Here is a 12,778-nt window from a genome sequence, read left to right on the forward strand (position 1 = left end):
TCCTTGGTTGAGTCGCAAAACCGTCTGGCAGAACACAGGCACTGAAAGAAAGAACAGGGTCAGTATATGCTACTAGGAAAAATACCATACAACTCTATCTGTTCCTCTTTATTTATTTATTTGCGGGTTTATATAGCGCTTGATTCGACTCCCGGAGGAGTATCTCTGCGCTTTGGCAGCCACAAACAGTAGAACGAAAGGGAGTAGCTAGAATGGAAATTAAAGTGGAAACAAAAAGGTTTTGAGTAGCTTCCTAAATCGTAAATGTTCTGAGCATTGTCTGAGAGCTCTTGGGAGACTGTTCCATAGATATGGTCCAGCCACGGACAATGCCTTGCCACCGTGTCTGGCCTTCTTAATCTGAGGGACACATAGCAAACCTTGGTCACTGGACCTGAGGGGGCGTGTAGGGATATAGGGGGTGAGTTTGTTTTTTAGATATTCAGGGCCGAAACCATTAAGGCATTTATGAATAAGGCAACAAGTTTTAAATTTGGTTCTCTGTTTAATAGGCAGCCAATGAAGTTTTGCCAGCAGAGGTTTTGAGGGAGTTCTGGAAAGGGCGTTTAGGACTAACCGGGTTCTGAACTACTTGGAGTTTTGCCAAAACTCCTTCATTAGCGCTTAGAAACAGGCCATTGCAGTAGTCCATTCGGCTTAAGACAAGAGCCTGTACCAGTGTTTTTGTGACTGCGTCAGGGAGCAGAGGGAAAACTTTCCGTAGTAGCCCAATTACGTGAAAGCATGAGCCCACAACGTAATTGCTATGCTGCTTTAGAGAAAGCTCCTGATCTAGTCGGACTCCTAGATTTTTTACGACCTGCTTCGGTTCTGGGACTGGGCCAAGGTCTTGTGGCCACGAGTCCGGGGTCCACAGGAGTTTAGCTTCTCCAAACAGCATGACCTCGGTCTTCCCGACATTGCATTGAAGGTAGTTGGAAGACATCCAATTTGCCACTGTAGTGTAGTTCCTATAGTCCCAATAGGCTCTGCGCATTGGAATAATATCTTCAGTAGTGTAGACGTAGGACTGAGGTTAACTAACTAGGTCTCTACTGACTATATTAGGCTTAAGTTTTTTGCCAGCTAGCTCAGAGTCCACTAGAAACTTTCTCGAATAAGCGAGGAGGAATTTTAATCTCCCTGGATAGACAAGAAGGGATTTAGTTTCTGGCAACCATAAAACATGACAACTTTGCTCTCCCTGAATAAGAGTATATCTCTAGAGTCGTGTGAAAACAAAAGACAGCTATTTCACTCAGTCAATAAGTGCGTACTTAGTTTCACCAGATGGCAGAGAAAAAGAGAGATGGGCGTTTTCAATAAAAGGTGTTATTTACTGAGCAGTCTCTTTCCTCATACAAGAGAAATGAATTGCTACAATTGCAATACTTATAGTTAAGTAAAGTGCATACAGTAAAAGCAGGATTATGAAATAATACTGTAAAAGCATTGATATGGTTTCTTAGCCATATGATACTTTAAAATGGATAAAATAGATACATACATATATACATTGACTAATCGTACTCAACTGGTGCTTCTAACTACGCCTACCCCGGTGTACCTGACCTAAGCCTAATACGTGGGAAGGAGTAAGTAAGTAGCAGTTTAAGTTAAGTTTGTTTTGCCAAGAATCTGACTCAAGATTTCTCTGTAAGGGTTTAGTCAGTTTAGTACCTGGGTATTAGAAGGCAGGAGGGCTGGTGTCTCTCTCTCAGGACTCGGTATCCCAGTCACCCGCAAGGGTAAGCTGGAAACGCCGGAGGCTGGATTTCTCGGCAAGAGAAAAGACAGCGTCTTTCTCAGCGCGTCAAAAGGGAGGGGCAGCGTCCGTGGGCTCTCGCATCAGCTGGGCTCTTCGGAAGTAGATAGCTGCTCTGCTCCAGGATTACCACTGTGTGTTTGCTTAAGGCAACTTTGGTATATTTATACCTGAAAGGTGCCGGGTTTGACGTAAGGCTGGACATAAGACGTCAATAAAGATGTCACTAAGAACTGGTCGTTCTTACAGTGCTTTGCAGGAGTTCTCGGACTTAATCAAAACAAAGCAGCGGGGATTTCCCAGGTTGCTGGAGGCTTGGATTTGTTTAAGAACTCGGAGTGCTTTCTAGGGGGCTGGAGGAGTAGGCTTGCTTAATGTGACAGCATGCGCTATGACTGAAATTATGAAAAGGGTTTCTATGCCGTTGTAGGGATATTATTGATTTATAACCGGACAAGGGCAAAGAATAGGAATATCGATTCAGGTACCTAGATAAACACACTACACCACCGCCTTCATGCCCTGGGAAAAGGAGTTCTTAATCTTGGTGGTGAGAAGTTTAAAAGGGAAGAGGAGCTGGGTATCATTGGCGTAAGACACCGGAATGAAGCCATAAGTTCTCATGATGTTGGCCAGGGGTGCCACATAGATATTAAAGAGGGTGGGGCTCAGACAGGAGCCCTGTGGCACCCCTTTTGAGATCTCAGCCTCCTCTGAGCAGTATGCCCCCATGGACACACGTTGGGTCCGGTTAGATAGGATGCTCTTAAGCCAAGCTAAAGCCTTGTCTTCCACGCCAATGTTGGCCAGCCGAGTTGTCAGGATGTTATGAGACACGGTGTCAAACGCCGCAGACAGGTCCAATAGTACCAGGTTCACGGAAAAGCCCTTGTCCTGATACATACGTAGATCGTCTGCGATTGACATCAGGGTGGTCTTGGTACTGTGCTTGGGCCTGAACCCTGATTGAGAATAGTCCAATCCTCCAGCTAATTCGATATAATTAGATAGATGGCGGTTGACATATTTCTCAATAAGTTTACCCAAGAACGGAAAAGGGATATTGGCCTTAAATTAGTGAGTTCTGTCCATGGGATCGCGGTATTTTTCCTAATAGGTCTGACCAGGGCCCTTTTCCATTCCTTAGGGACCTCTACGTTGTTTAGGGAGAGATTTACGAGTTTTTGAACCCCAGGGCCTAGATCATTGGCAAGCATGGGTATTAGTCTTGCCGGGATGATGTCAGCTGGGCAACCACTCGTAATCTGAGAGATTAAGGATATTACCTCCTCTAAAGAAATAGGGGGAAACATGTCGAGGGAGTGGGCGGGAGGGGTTTCTGCCACTGTCCCTACAGCTAAACTAGGAAGTGGCTTTCCTCCACCAGAGGGTAGGGTTGAACTGATAATTTTATCATAAATTCGGTCCATTTTTTGGGTGAAAAACTGCGAAATGTCGTCGCAGAGTTGCTGCGATGCCAGCTCAGGACTTTGGCAAGCCATTGGTTTCACGAAGGATTGCAGAATTTGATAAAGCACTCAAGGAGAGTTACCCTCGGTCATAAGCTGGGATTCAATGTGGTTCTTCCGTGCAGCACGAATGGCTTTGTGATATGTCGTGAGAGACTGCCAGTAACATTGTTTGTCCTCGGCCAGCTTGGATATTCTCCATTTCTTTTCAAGTTTTCTGGCTGCTTGTTTTAATGATCTTAGGTGCTCTGAATACCAGACTTCTTGTGCACGACGAGTTTTAAAATGTTTTAGTGGAGCAATGTCATTTACTGCTGTGGTGATTGCCTCTTCAAATTTAGCCAGAGCAGTCTCAATGTTTTCACTAGGGATCAGGGTGGGTTCAACATATCTATTTTTGAAAGACTCCTGAGTCATTTTGTGCCATTGTCTTCTTTTACTAGGTAAGGAGATCTGACTAGTTGGCGGGAGTTTAACCATAGGAATATAAAATTTAATAATAAAGTGATCAGTCCACTCTACTTGGGAAGGAGGTAAACATTTAATCCGCGGAGAGTTGGTCAGGACCAGGTCCAAAGTGTGTCCTGCGTTATGTGTAGGACCGTCATTGACTTGTTTCAGTCCCAATGAAGACAGATCTGCTAATAGAGATTGTGCCTCCTTGCATTCTGCTAATTCGCTATGAACGTTGAAGTCCCCTACAAGCAGGAAATCTTCACGTTCATGTACGTAAGGAGCCAATACTTCTAAGAGTGGAATGGAGGAGTTGGTGCATGAACCAGGGGGGCGGTATACTAATGCTCCTTTCCTGCTCCCTTTGGGCGTAGTTTTGATTTTAAAAATCAAATGTTCTAGTTCAGGGGTGCATATTCCTTCGATCACCAAGATGTCTATTTCTTCTTTATGAACAATTGCAATTCCCCCTCCTGGTTTGACGAGCCGATCTAATCTAACTATCTTGTACCCAGCTGGGATCCCTAAGGTTATGGCTTGGACAGAGTGGGCTTTAACCATGTTTCCGTCAGGAAACATATGTCCGGTTGTTCAGAAGTGATAAGGTCCCAAACCTCTGTGGAGTGTTTGGGCAGGGATCTGATGTTACAGAGCAGATTCTTACTCCCTAAAGAGATGTCCATATCTACCCGGTGGCTATGGGCGGTGTTACAATGTATCGGCTCCCTCTCGAGTGGCTGAGGCGGGCTACCACTGGAGGTTACGTCTTCAAGTAGTGTATGGAACTGGGTTTTACAATAATTGCAGGAGAACGGGCCTTCTATATTAATATCTGCCATCTTGCTACAACCTCTTGGAAGGCAGTTTCGTATACCTAGCAATACCTGGGCTGTGTACATTCTCGGTATGCTGGGAGCAAGAAACTGGGCATCGGTGGTAAAAGCCATAGACCCTGGCCCCTGACCCCGTCCAGTCGCGGATGGACGAAGACGGGCTGGCCTTTGGCTCGTCTTCGGTACATACGAAGGCGCACCCCTGCGCGCAACCGATGCGCGCTAGTGCCGACGAGTGGCTAAATAGTCCTTTGTGCTTAAAGGCTAGAGCGCTAACCGCTCGACTCGACAGTCAGGAAGTGTCTGGGCATGTCTCTCTGGCTCGTACCTGTCCCGCCCTCCGCTCAACGGTATTGGATACCGAGTCGGACTGGGGCGCGCAGGCTGCAACACTGAGCACAGACTTCCTAAGTGAGCCCTAATGCCCCTGGCAGCTCCGTGAATGAGCGTGAATGCACAGAGGGTGAGTGTATTAAAATTCTTAATCAATTCTAACACAACATAAGTGAATTAAAATTCATAATCAATTTTTAAAAGCGTGACATTAAGTTTTTAAGATAAGATCCACAAAGCCAGCAGAGTATTCTGCTTTGCATGTGTTTACCTGGCGCAAAGCGGGTTCGGGAGACACTGCCACTGTCTACCTTTACCGCGATCAGCCTTGCCTCCTCGCAGCCTAAATAGCCCTTTGTGCTTAAAGGCTAGAGCGCTAACCTCTCGACTCGACAGTCAGGAAGTGTCTGGGCATGTCTTTCTGGCTCGTACCTGTCCCGCCCTCCGCTCAACGGTATTGGATACCGAGTCGGACTGGGGCGCGCAGGCTGCAACACTGAGCACAGACTTCCTAAGTGAGCCCTAATGCCCCTGGCAGCTCCGTGAATGAGCGTGAATGCACAGAGGGTGAGTGTATTAAAATTCTTAATCAATTCTAACACAACATAAGTGAATTAAAATTCGTAATCAATTTTTAAAAGCGTAACATTAAGTTTTTAAGATAAGATCCACAAAGCCAGCAGAGTATTCTGCTTTGCATGTGTTTACCTGGCGCCAAGCGGGTTCGGGAGACACTGCCACTGTCAACCTTTACCGCGATCAGCCTTGCCTCCTCGCAGCCTAAATAGCCCTTTGTGCTTAAAGGCTAGAGCGCTAACCGCTCGACTCGACAGTCAGGAAGTGTCTGGGCGTGTCTCTCTGGCTCGTACCTGTCCTGCCCTCCGCTCAACTGTATTGGATACCGAGTCGGACCGGGGCGGGCAGGCTGCAACACTGAGCACAGACTTCCTAAGTGAGCCCTAATGCCCCTGGCAGCTCCGTGAATGAGCGTGAATGCACAGAGGGTGAGTGTATTAAAATTCTCAATCAATTCTAACACAACATAAGTGAATTAAAATTCGTAATCAATTTTTAAAAGCGTGACATTAAGTTTTTAAGATAAGATCCACAAAGCCAGCAGAGTATTCTGCTCTGCAAGTGTTTACCTGGCGCCAAGCGGGGTCGGGAGACACTGCCACTGTCTACCTTTACCGCGATCAGCCTTGCCTCCTCGTAGCCTAAATAGCCCTTTGTGCTTAAAGGCTGGAGCGCTAACCGCTCGACTCGACAGTCAGGAAGTGTGTGGGCGTGTCTCTCTGGCTCGTACCTGTCCCGCCCTCCGCTCAACGGTATTGGATACCGAGTCGGAGCGGGGCGGGCAGGCTGCAACACTGAGCACAGACTTCCTAAGTGAGCCCTAATGCCCCTGGCAGCTCCGTGAATGAGCGTGAATGCACAGAGGGTGAGTGTATTAAAATTCTTAATCAATTTTAACACACCATAAGTGAATTAAAATTCGTAATCAAATTTTAAAAGCGTGACATTAAGTTTTTAAGATAAGATCCACAAAGCCAGCAGAGTATTCTGCTCTGCAAGTGTTTACCTGGCACCAAGCGGGGTCGGGAGACACTGCCACTGTCTACCTTTACCGCCTCTAACAGATTACCTAAAGTCTTGTAAGTTCCCAAACACCGGAATCTTCAAGAAACAGGACCGGATCCTATAATGTTATTAAGCTGGCAAAGAAAAGAAAGGTAAGCTTGTGTGAATATCCAAGGCTAAACCCTTGTTCCCCAAAGCCTTTAATAATCTCTCACCCCAGATAATTGTCTGCAAGTAGGCTTAAAATCTCTTCTTGGATCTCATGGGTTAACTGGTCGATTCTGCAATAAATAGTACACTCTGTTTATAACTGAATATACACCTTTCTCAAAAGAACGGGACAAAATAGGTGCGCAGAGCGCTTTTACCAGGTCTTCACTCCGCGGTTTCTACGATGGGTGATGTTGGCCAGGATGATGAAGTACTCCAAGGAAGGTGCAGGGGATCAGCGGACTTCAACTACCACAATGCCCCCGGAAGGACTGGCGGAACCACACCACTCGAGTCCGGCTAACCGACGAGACAACAAGTCCGGCCGGTAAGCGGAACCCAGCAACAACAGTCCGGCCAGCCCCCGGAAGAAATGGAGAAGACAGCCGGCCTCGAAGTACAAGGGGTAGGGACACAGGAGGAAGGACCGAAACTGCACAGCAGTGGAACACAGCCCTTGGCCCCGGGGAGGAAAACAATACGAAGGAATGTGACTCCTTAAACATCCAGTAGCCGCCCAGGATTCATGAAGCAAACAATCAGCATGAAGAATCAGGAATACCCGCAACGCAGGAGAAACGCCGAAGACAGAACAGGGTGGCGCGGCGAAGCGGTAGTGACGCGATGAACGATCGTGCACTAGAACGCGAATCTTAGGGGAAGACAGGCTTTTAATGTTGCCTGACTTCGTTGCACATGCGCAATGTGAGGTGGCCATCTTGGGGACTCGGGAATTTGCAACCATGACAGTACACCCCCCTACTGTCCCCCCTACTGGCTTGGGTTTGTTGGGGTGTTGTCTGTGGAACATTCTCGCTGGGTGAGGCGCATGCACCTGACTAGCTGGTTCCCACGTACGTTCCTCCATCCCATACCCCTTCCAATGAATGAGGTACTGTAATCTACGCCTGACTCTCCTGGAGTCTATGATAGCTTCGACTTCGTATTCAGGATCATCATGGAGTAGTACAGGAGGAGGGGACACAGGGAGTCTAGTACCTGGCTCTACTGGTTTTAGGAGTGAGACATGGAACACTGGATGTATCTTGAAAGAAGCCGGGAGATCAAGTTTCATAGCCACTGGATTCACAGGGGCCTATGTACTTAGGTTTAAATTTACATGCCCTCTTCAAATTCAGGTTTTTGGATGATAGCCAGACTTCTTCTCCCTGTGTGTAAGGTGGCTCCTGGCGTCTGTGGAGGTCAGCGCCTTTTCTATATCTTGCTTTCGCCTGCTCTAAATTATCTTGTGTGATCTTATGTATTCTTTGTATTTCTTGTATCAACTCATCAGCAGCAGGTGTTGAGCAAGTAGACAAACAAGAGGGACTAGGTAGTGTTCTAGGATGGTATCCGTAGGAGCAATAGAAAGGAGTGTAGTCAGTGGAAGAATGATGACTGTTGTTATATGAGATTTCAGCCAACCAAACCAACTCATCCCAACCCCTTAAGAGATTGTAATGCCTGGCTTCTAATGTATTGCTCAAAACATTGGTTGACTCTTTCTGTCTGCCCGTCTGTCTGAGGATGGTGACTGGAAGACAACCGTACATCTATAGATAACAGGGCACACAGACCTTTCCAAAACTTAGACACAAACTGGGCGCCCCTATCTGAAATCAAAACCGATGGGATTCCATGTAGTCGGACCACTTGCTGAAGAAATACAGACACCAATGATTTAGCTGTAGGGAGCCCTTTGAACGGGATAAAATGGGCCATCTTGGTGAATGTATCAACCACAACTAATAAGGTGGTGTGTCCCTTGACTGTACGAGGCAATTCCACTATAAAATCTAAGGAAACCGTATGCCAGGGACCGGGAGGTGTGGGTAATAGTTGTAATAGCCTGTAATGATTTCCAGGCAGGTTCTGCAGGAGCGTCAGGAATCCGAAGACAATTCCACAGCCTTCCCCTGGCGCCTTCCGACTCTATCAAACCCTAGAGTATCGAGAGGCTCGCCAAGGGAAAACAGGGAGACAAAACAAGGAAAGGTTGGGGAGGTACAAAGATAACTTGACTGTAATCTTCGGTTTGGTCCTGCAACACGCTGTATGGAAGGTCTGGTGGTTGTAGAGCTGAAATAAATGTACACGTTATGGAACACAAGCGACTTATACTCATGTAGCTCTGAAGTCACTCTGTATCAACAGTACATACCATCAATGTTTTGTCTATGCCCCAGAACAGAGAGATGGGAGATGTGGAAGTCTTCATAAACTATAAGTGGATTGATAGGATATAATTATTGACAACTCATTACAAATAAATGCTCGTGATGTAAGCACCTAAACAAAATGTTCTTACTTGGATTGATGTACAAGACTGTCCAATGAATGTAGTAATCCAACAATACCCTTGACAGTATTCCAATGCCACTCCACTAATGTGTGCTAACATCTACAATATGAAACATATAAGTTAGACTCTATATTTATCAACAACACGGTAAATAAGTAAGTGGGCAGCGCACAGCGCTGTTACCGTATTTCTTCTATATGAAGTATCTGGAATCCTGCACCTCGGTTGGAGTCCACACAAGTATCCCCAAAACACTGAAGAATGTTGGCACCGGATAATGGATGGTGAAAGGGCCAGCCAACATACAGCCAAGTAGGAAGGGACGAAATAAGGGGGCTAAGCAAAAAAAGGTGGAGCACAAGCCCAACCAGAGGAGGGGTGTAAATATGCCAAACAATGAAAATATACCTAAATACCTAAAAGGGAAGGGGTAACACACACCACCCGGTCTAATGGTGGAGAACCAATCCCGGCCGTCAGGCGGAGCAGGGGACAGGAGTGAGGGCAGGGAAAACACAATGCCCGGCCGGACGGCGGAGAAACAATCCCGGCCGTCGGGCGGAGCAAAGAATAGGAGTGGAAGAAAGAACAACAGCGCCCGGCCGGTCAGCGGAGAAACAATCCCGGCTGACAGGCGGAGCAGGGGAGAGGATCGAGGGCAGGGAAAACACAGTGCCCGGCCAGACGGCGGAGAAACAATCCCGGCCGTCGGGCGGAGCAAAGGATAGGAGCGGAGGTAGGAGGTGCAAATATAGGCACCGTAACGTCTGAGAGCCAGACGCGAATACAAATGGCAAGTCACAAAAGGACAGAGGAATCCGCTCAGAAACCGAACGGACAGTCGAGATCCGAATACTGGAAACAGGAACAGGACGGAGCTTGGAGCAACGGAGCTTGACGCAAGAACGTAAAGCGTCGCTCCCAGGGTTCTGTGATGATTTGTAGTGTGAATCTTAAAGGGGCAGTACATCGAGAAACTCGGGGCATGACAGTACACTCCCCCCACAATGTCCCTCCCCTGGTTTGGGTTTGTCAGGATGTTTCAGATGGAATAAACGTAGCAGACGAGGTGCATGAATATTGGACATAGGTTCCCATGTCCGCTCTTCTATTCCATAACCCTTCCAATGGATCAGATATTGAAGGTGTTTTCCTACTTTGCGGGAATCCAGTACTGCCTCCACTTCATACTCCTCCGTGTCTTGAAGAATCACAGGAGCAGGCCTTTGAGGCAATCTAGTCCCTGGTTCCACAGGCTTCAGTAGCGACACATGGAACACTGGATGAATCTTGAAGGAAGGGGGTAGTTCCAGTTTCATGGCCACAGGATTTATCATTTTCGCCACCTTATATGGGCCAATATATTTGGGGATAAACTTGCGTGGACCCCCCAGCGCTATGTATTTCGTGGAGAGCCAGACTTCATCTCCCGGTGTGTAAATGGGTTCCAATCTCCTGTGTAAGTTCGCCCCCTCTGTGTACCTCACCTTTGCCATCTCAAGACAGTCCAATGCATCTTTATGCACCTGTTGTAATCTCTCTATTCTATCAGAAGCAGCGGGAGTGGAACACTCAGTAGGGGAACCGGAAGGCAATAACTTGGGATGATACCCATGTGAACAAAAGAACGGGGTGGTGTTGGTGGATGAGTGTGGACTGTTATTGTAAGAGATCTCAGCTAGCCATACAAACTCATCCCAATCCTTCAGTGAATGCAATACTTGATTACGTATGTATTGTTCAAAACACTGGTTAACCCTTTCTGTCTGTCCATCTGTTTGAGGGTGATGGCTGGAGGACAATCGAACCTCAATTTGGATCAAAGAACATAGACCTTGCCAGAAACGTGATACAAATTGGGCACCTCTGTCAGAAACCAGAACGGAAGGAAACCCATGGAGTCGGACTATCTGTTGCATGAATACAGACGCTAATTCTCCTGCTGTGGGTAACCCCTGCAACGGCACGAAATGGGCCATCTTCGTGAACAAATCTACCACTACTAACAAGGTGTTGTTCTTCATCTTAGTGAGGGGTAACTCTACTATGAAATCGAGAGACACGGTATGCCAAGGGCCAGGAGGAGAAGCTAGCGGCATGAGTAGACCCACAGGATTAAGACGTGACACCTTAGTCTGAGCGCAAACATGACAGGTCTTCACATAGGTTTCTATATCTTTGTGCATGTCAGGCCACCAAAACCGGTCTCTCAAAGACTTGGTGGTCTTCTTAATCCCAGGATGACCTGCTACAGGATGTGAGTGATACCATTGCATGGCCAGTTCTTGTAACTCTTTAGAGGGCAGAACCACTCCCCCCTGAACACAAGCCATACCTCCCCTCAAGGTCACTTCCTGGGAACCTACCAAGGATGGCATATCCACCGCGGCCTGACTATTCTGCACTTGAGCTAGAAAATCGTTTTCATTGGACACCCCCCCTATGATACTGGTTCTGGGGATGATGTAGGTTTGTTCTACCCTATCAGTAGGAGCGTCAAATCCTAACCGTGATAAAGCATCCGCTTTGCCGTTTCTTCTCCCTGGCCTATATTGGACAGTGAAATCATACTCACTAAAGAATTGTGACCATCGCAATTGTCTCATGGAAAGAGCCTTGGCGGTCTTGATGTATTGCAGGTTGCGGTGGTCTGTATAAACCGTGGCTGGATGTCTGGCCCCCAGTAAATATTGTCTCCATTCTTCAAAAGCCTTTTTTATGGCTAAAAGTTCCTTGTCTCCCACTGCATAGTTGTATTCAGCAGGGGTGAACTTATGGGAATAATAGGCTACTGGATGACACTCGCCAGACTTCGTGTCAACTTGGGACAATACTCCTCCCACTGCTACTTGTGAAGCATCTACCTCTACAACAAAAGGAAAGGCCGGGTCAGGATGTCTTAGGACTGGGGCACTAGAAGGCTTTCTTCAAGAACTGAAACTAGTCCTCCGCCTCTGAGGACCATACAAACGGAACACCTTTCCTCAACAAGGCAGTGATGGGAGCCACAAGGGTAGAAAAGTCTCGAATGAATCGCCTGTAGAAATTAGCCAGACCCAAAAAGCTTTGGATATTTCTTACCGTCCTAGGAGCTGGCCATGCCAATACCGCTTCCACCTTAGTGGAATCCATACGTAAACCCCAAGTAGAGATAACATACCCCAAAAAGGGAACTTCTTGTGTGTGGAAGGCGCATTTCTCTAACTTGCAGTACAGGCGGTTTATCAGTAACCGTTCCAATACATTGCGTACATGTCGTACATGTTCCTCCATGGAAGACGAAAAAATCAAGAGATCATCAATGTAGGCGATGACATATAAATCCAGCATGTCTTTCAGCACTTCATTAATAAAGAATTGAAATGCTGCAGGAGCATTGCAAAGCCCAAAGGGCATGACAAGATATTCGAACAGCCCGAATTTGGTACAAAAAGCGGTTTTCCACTCGTCCCCCTCCTTGACCCTCACAAGATGGTATGCGCCTCGCAAGTCTAGCTTGGTAAAGTATTGGGCGTTGCGGATTTGGTCAAGGAGAGAGGCGATCAGAGGTAGTGGATATCTGTTCTTTATAGTGACGTTGTTCAGTTTCCTGTAGTCAATGCAGCAACGAAGACCCCCTTCCCTCTTAGGAATGAAAAAGAGAGATGAAGAGGCTGGGGAACGGGAAGGTCTAATAAAGCCCTTGTCTAGCATGGTGTCCAAATATTCTCTTAGATACGCATTCTCCTTTTCTGTGAGGGCGTATACTCTACTACAAGGTATTCTTGCCCCCGTTTCTAGGTCTATACGGCAGTCATAAACCCTATGAGGAGGGAGTACTTCGGCTTCTGTG

The 12,778-nt window shown here is 47.0% G+C and overlaps 1 protein-coding gene across 1 annotated transcript in view; it reads left to right on the forward strand.

The window, feature by feature from the left end:
- LOC144805753 (uncharacterized) overlaps positions 1-12,778 on the forward strand; it is a 385,948-nt gene that overhangs the window by 277,277 nt on the left and 95,893 nt on the right. The window lies entirely within an intron of this gene.

Source organism: Lissotriton helveticus (assembly GCF_964261635.1).
Source record: "Lissotriton helveticus chromosome 1_1 unlocalized genomic scaffold, aLisHel1.1 SUPER_1_unloc_22, whole genome shotgun sequence".
In the NCBI taxonomy this organism is placed as follows: Eukaryota; Metazoa; Chordata; class Amphibia; order Caudata; family Salamandridae; genus Lissotriton; species Lissotriton helveticus.